Source organism: Gracilinanus agilis, chromosome 2 (genome assembly GCF_016433145.1).
Source record: "Gracilinanus agilis isolate LMUSP501 chromosome 2, AgileGrace, whole genome shotgun sequence".
In the NCBI taxonomy this organism is placed as follows: Eukaryota; Metazoa; Chordata; class Mammalia; order Didelphimorphia; family Didelphidae; genus Gracilinanus; species Gracilinanus agilis.
In genome coordinates this window covers 278,830,820-278,837,565 of record NC_058131.1, presented here as the reverse complement: position 1 = coordinate 278,837,565, position 6,746 = coordinate 278,830,820, and positions in this window count along the sequence as shown.

Genomic DNA, 6,746 nt, shown 5'->3' with positions numbered 1-6,746 from the left:
CCTTTGCCTAGAAGGGGAAAAAAGCACAGGAATTAATTTTGCCTATATAAGAGGAGAGATAATGTCCTTATTCCTATAAATAGGTCATTGGAAGACTCAGATCTTAAGAGGCTCAGTTCTCTCTTATGTCTAGAAGTGGAAGTGCATATTCTTTTTTATTTCTGAATGGTGACGATTTGCTGAAGTGTTTTTGAGGTCACTGAAGCCCCTCTTACCTAATGGGCACTCTTATATGGCATGTGTCTTTCGATGGAAAACAGCCTGGATAATAACCATCTCCCAACATTTTTGGAAGCCATATGGCTTCTTCTGACCAGCTTGGGAAACTTCTTTTTGGCCAAATCAAACTGGCCCCTTTTCTTTGGCTAGAATAGTCTTCTGGATCTGGAGAGGACCTCTGTCTTCCGGTGATTGGCTTTCTATAAGTCCTAGCACCCAGCATATCATCATGTTAAAGTAGCCCAAACTGTGTACAGTTTTGTTTTTTTCTGAGCAAGTGGCCTGCATGCCTGCTGTAGCCCTTCAAAGGAAACAGAACTAGCCTTTAAGTTCATGTTTCCTCTTAAAATAAACAAAACATCATCCTTTGCCTTTTGTGATAATACTGTTGAGACAAAAAGACTAAAATTGGTTTTGTTGTGCTAAATGAGGATCAGTTGGATGGGGCTATTACTGGTTAATACTCATATGTAATATTTTTCAATTATCTATTCCTTCCATATAATCAGATCACATTAGCCAACTCTTTAAAATATATAAAGAATCCAAGTACTCAGAATTCCCTCTTTCATCCTTTCTGGTTTTGAAGGAAATTTATTTACTTATATTCTAGGCTTTTTGTTTTCTTTTGAAGAAAGGAAAGAAAACCACTATTATGTCACCATTATTTTTAGTATTTTTAATTGTTTGCATTTCTAAGCAAACTTTTACAATCCAAGGGAGGGGTGTATAAAGATGGTCATAGAGAATTCCTGAAAAAGGCAAGGCAACTAAGAAATGGGAACCCTTGTCTGGATTGCACTTAGGTATGCTCTGTCTAATAGTACAGAGCAAGGTAACTTGTACCAGATGCAAAATTTCCATATTATTCTAACATAAAACAGGGGAATAAGTTAACTTGCCCTTGTTAAAACTAGAAATAGGCATTATGGAATTGTAACAGGCTTGTATATGTGAATTGAATCACTGGCTCTGGACTTGGTCCATAATCCAGTTATCTTGCGGTGGCTCATACTTGTGTGGAAAGATGGATGGGAACAGAAAACATTTATTTCTTCAGTCAGATGCTGTTGGCAATATTGTTAGCTGTTTCCATTGTAAATACCATTTTTTCTTCTTCCAGTTTGATCCATGATAGACTGTCTAATTTTGGTAATTAGATTTAGTCTTACAAAATTGTTTCTAGCTATAAAGCACTACAGACTCATGTTCTGTAACCATCTTGGCCAATTTGTGTCAGAGAACAGAGCACTTGAAGCATCCAAGGTGATATCTCAAGAGGCAAAAAGATCCCCATGATATACTTCTGCCCAGCAAACAAGATTTTGATTCCTGGCCTTGATCTTATGCTCACTTGAACTCTTCTCCTCCTTGTCTCTGTCACATTGGGAACTGTTGTAAGAACAATGCTTATCAAGACTTCAGGATCCCAAACAATGTGGTGACTCACCGAAAAGAAAATTGGGTAGCAGCAAAGTTCTTTAAAAATACTAACTTTGAAAAATAATAGTGTGGCTGAAATTGTGTCTACAGTGTTTTTTTTTTTTTACTTTACCATTGTAAGAATCATGTTACTAAGGGAGTTGAGACAGGCTATGGCCAGAAATCCCTCAAGTCTTTGTTTGGGACAGTTTGTTACTAAGTGGCCAATTCTTATATTATTAAGTGCCATTTAAAATTTTGACATTCAATTTTTATTTAAAATATCTCTTAACCATCATGGTATTTAATAAACTATATTTTTTTGAGAACAAGAAACCAATTGAAAAAGGGTCTTGAATTCCTTTGTGTGTCTCTTAGGAAGTTATTTTGAGTAGGTTGGAGATACCTCAAACAAATTGACCAATATATGTGACTGGATCATAGCCATTAATTCTTCTTTAATGGAGCTTTATCTAATGAGAATCTTGTCTCATCTGCTAAGCTTCTCCCAAGTGAATGTTGAATTGTGGAGTGAAAGAGAAAGGTTTGAATGAATAGTCCACCCTCACTTATAATGGTCCCATGCTACTAAATATGTTCTCTTCTAAGGGTCAGCTCACCCCCACAGTATCCATAAGGGACAAATTGGCATGACTGCCATGTCTTGTGGGATTGCTTTCAAATTCTTAAATCAGTGAAACCTCTGAAAATGAACATCTGGGTGATTCCAAATGTTGATCTTGATTATTGATCATATGTGTCATATTGTTTACAGAGAACGGGAGTTTACAGAATCTTAGTTCATAAAACAAACCTGTTCTAGGTAGTTGTGTGAGAACTGGGCTCAAATATGACTGTCTAATAACTGTATTTCAGCACTGAAGAAGGTACTGGAGGTGATATCTGCCTCCTCGCATTTAAAGTACACTAGCAAAGATGACACAAAACTAGACCTTTCACTTGAAACACTGTTGCATTTTGGGAGTCTGATATCCACGTATGTATCACATTTTCTCTGCCTGGGGTTAATTTGTCCCTATTATCCTAGATAAGTAATTGATAGCTTGTTATGCTTGATATTCATTCTGAAAACCTCATGTGTCCACCATTCAGACTTCAAGCAAGCTCTACCTACTATTATACCTGCCAAAACTACCAATTATTTTTCATTGTCAGAAATTATTAGAACCATTGACGATGCTAGTGGTTGAATGTGACATTTTCTTCGTCTCCCCCTAAGTAGTTTATCAGAATGTTAATGTTGTAGCATGTGGGTTGGATATATTAGCAAACTTAACAGGTTAATTAGGTTAAAACAATGTAAAGGGATAATGATTAAATATTAAATTGTATTATATTATAACTGTAATAGCCTCAGATAAGACTATAGGGAGGATGACACTTGCTAGTGCTTGTTAAGAGACCTAAACTGAAATGATGGATTTGTAGAACATCTGCTCAGATTGTAGCAATGGTACTATCTGATGAATTGATGATTAATTCCTCCTTGGATGAACTAGCAGCACTGATTGATTTCCAAAGATGCCACGTCCATCTTGACTGCTACTGATCCCCCTTCCAAAGAAGAAGTGCTTATTTTTTAGGTTATGAGGTCAATGTAATACACAGATTCATTCAAAGCTAGCTAAACAAATTTTAAAGTGGTTTTTTTAAGTTTTCATATTGCAGAAGGAGAATTTCAAAAATTAAATCATATCATGAAAGCCCTCCCCCCTTTTAAAAACTATAATTCAATAGCTTTTCCTTTAAAAAGTGATTATGGATTTAGATTGAGCCTCTCCTATTAAAAAAAGGCAAAGAAGCTAAAGACAGAATGAAAATGTAAGCTATGTAGTGGTTTACCATCAATCCCTAAATGAAGATTTTGTGCAGGGATAGCCAACATAGAGTTCCTTTAGGTGGTCAGTGATGCCTGGGACAGAGTTGGAAAAAATGAAGCTACCTTTGTTAGAATAAAATAACAAACATGAAAGAGAATGGAGGATTATAAAGGATACGTCTAAAATGTAAGGCATAGGGACAAAGTTGGTTAGAATAGCCCCAGGTAGGATAAATAAAATTGAGGTGATGAATCATAAGAACAGGAGCCTCTAGAGAGCTCATAGTGTAATGAAGGCCAGGATGAATACAAGAGGACATCTTAGGAAAGCTAGAGGGTTGCCAGCTGAGTTGGTAAGGAAGATGTTTCCCAAAAATTAGCTCACCTTAACTGGAAGCCAAGTATTGAGGTGAGACTGGAGTCTGAAACAAGCATGGACAGGGCTGCAGTGGCAAGAGCTCTAGACTTGGAAGCAGTGGCCTGAATTCTAACACTGCCTCTGTCCCTTCGTGCCCGTGTGATCTCATTTAGGACACTTTACCTCCCTGAGCTTCAGTTTCTTGATCTATAAAAGGATCAGATTAGATAACTTCCAAAGGCCCTTCCATCTATAAATATATGAACCTATGAAGCTCCTAAAAGTAATTTTCTTGTCAGAGTACTTGATAAATAAATAAATGATACAACTGGGTTATACCTCAAGATAGCACATGCTGATATTTTTTCCCCCATCTCTATGACAACAAAAAATTACTACAGAGTTTTAAAGGGATATCTTCCATGTTAACAGCTACAAGTTAGGTCACATCTTGAAACTAATCTTGGATTGTACCTCCCACCTCCAAAAAAAGTGTTCCTTGCCCTTTCCGCCATGGCTTCAGAGCCTAAACTATACAAATTACCAATTAAAATTACTCTTTACAACTGGCCTGCTTTGAATTTTTAAAGGCACTGAAACCTGTCAGTGCTTGCATGGCTTCCTTAAATCAGTATAGATTTATCTTAGTGCCCTGCTTTCCTTGTTGAGCCTTGGTGAATATCCCAAGAATCTAGTCATAAACCCTAAGAGGATACTGGATTAATAGATATGTAATACTGCTAAATGACCTAACAGAAATTAATTGAATTCATTCACTATTAGATAATAGTCACACATTTAGAATATCAGTATACTCCATACTTTCATGAGACAGAACTGGCTTGTCATGAAGCTGAACAGTATTTTTTAGGTCAGCGTGAATCACTTCAAGACTGAAGGCATTACAGTTTCCATCTGCTTCTCTTTCCTCTCCACATTCCCCCCATAATTTGTGAATTGTGAATGCCCTTAGAAAGTATGTAACACCACTACGCTAGGGTAGAGTTTGGTGTCCTACATATATTAGAATGAGATGAAAAACTAAAGTGTCTCCATTCTGAAGAAGACTAAAGATTCTTTGAAGTATTAACTCTTTTGGGGTGGGGAAAAGATGCAGAGACTGTAACAGTTCAGGTCCATTATGAACCTCTGGCAGCCATCTATTTTTTTCTTACATAATAACAGCTACTATTTATATGGAGCTTTAAGGTTTGCAAAGCTCTTTAAATACATAACCTCATTTGATTCTCAAAATAGCTCTGTGACATAAGTGCTATTATCCCCATTTTATAGATGAGGAAATTGAGGATCAGAGATTAAGTGACTTGTCTAAGGTCACACAGAGTTCCTGAGGTAAAATTCAACTTTCTGTTCATTTTGCCATGCCTTAAATAACATGCTCTTGGAAAGTTTATAAATAACAAATTTTAAGTTCTGTAAGGGAATTAGACATGTAAAGGAGTCCCATGATCAATGCATTTTTAAAAAGAAGATGCTATTACTTGCTCTCTGTTTTAAATTCAGGTTTATTTTTTTAATCTTGGGTTTTCCTCAAGTATTTAGGGCTACTTTGACATTTTAGTCCAGAGGAAGGCCTACTGACATTGGTGATACATTGGGATAATTCTTGCCTCTTGGGAAAGAGCCATTCATTTGATTTTTCAACAGTGTAAAAAATATCAAGTGATAGCCTTCAATTACAAGTTTTTGTGGTAACTTCCTGGGGGCTGAGTGTTCATCATTTTATTTGGGTAGAGTTGAGAGAAAGGAGAGATCAATCAGTTGTTTCATGAACCCACTCAGATTTTCAGTGTCCCAGTTTCTTTGTAAATGGGGATGATCCTATCTGTTCACCTTCCAGGTTTGTTGTGAAAATAGAGATCAAAATAATAAACTATATAAAGGCTGTAAATTATGAAGTGTTATACAGAGCAAGATATTATTTAATAATACAATTTTAGTACTAGAAGAGAAATGCATTTTAAAAAGAGTAGAGAGAAACCTTAGGGGTCGTTTTGTTCAATGGCCCCTTTGTTTTAAAGAAAAGGAAGCAGTGGGCTAGCTCCAAACAACTGAGATAGGGGCATGATGCTGGCTTCATTTGAAGTCTTGGTGGCAAGTTTGTCAAAAGCAAAGCAAGAGCTAATTGGGTTGAGAATTAAATTATGAGACCAATCTTGAATCTTAGGTTGATTTTAAGATACAAAAGCTCATTTAACTGTGTTTGAATCCTACCATTATAAACTTCCTAAAGTAAAAATGTTCTAGAGTTTGCTTCTTAAAAGAGCAGCTAAGCATATTTGAAGCTCTACGGTTTCATACCTTACCCATCTTAATAAAGATTTGCTGTGTTTGTACCCCAGTGTTTAGGTGGGAGTTGGGGGGGGGGTACATTAATTAGTAAAGGGAAAGTGGGACTGATGAATGTTCTTTATATTGATTTTTAAGGTGCTTATAAAAAGTGCCAGATAATGAGTTCAATGCCCCCTTCACTCATTAAATTTAGAGGCATCAGAAAGAACCTGGATTGGTTGACCTCTCTTCACATCCCAGCACTGCTTACTTACTGGGTAACCCCAAGGAAGCAGTTTCCCTTCTATAAATTCATTTCCTAATCTGTAAAACAAGCCGGTTGTACCAAACAACCTCTAAAGTCCCTTCCAGCTTGAAATCCTTTGGTCCCATAAACCTTATTTGGAATCATGAAGAATGTTCTCAAAATTGTTCGACTTTGTGTTTGGCACAAATGTTCTTTCATGTGTAAGAAAGGAAGGCAAATACCAAATCCTTGAAGATAAGACAATTTAGAAAAACTGGGCTGTTTGTACATAGAGATATATAGTGGATTTTTCATTGAAATCAACCTGTACTAATCTTCAACCATGTACTCGGCTTTGAATTGTGCAA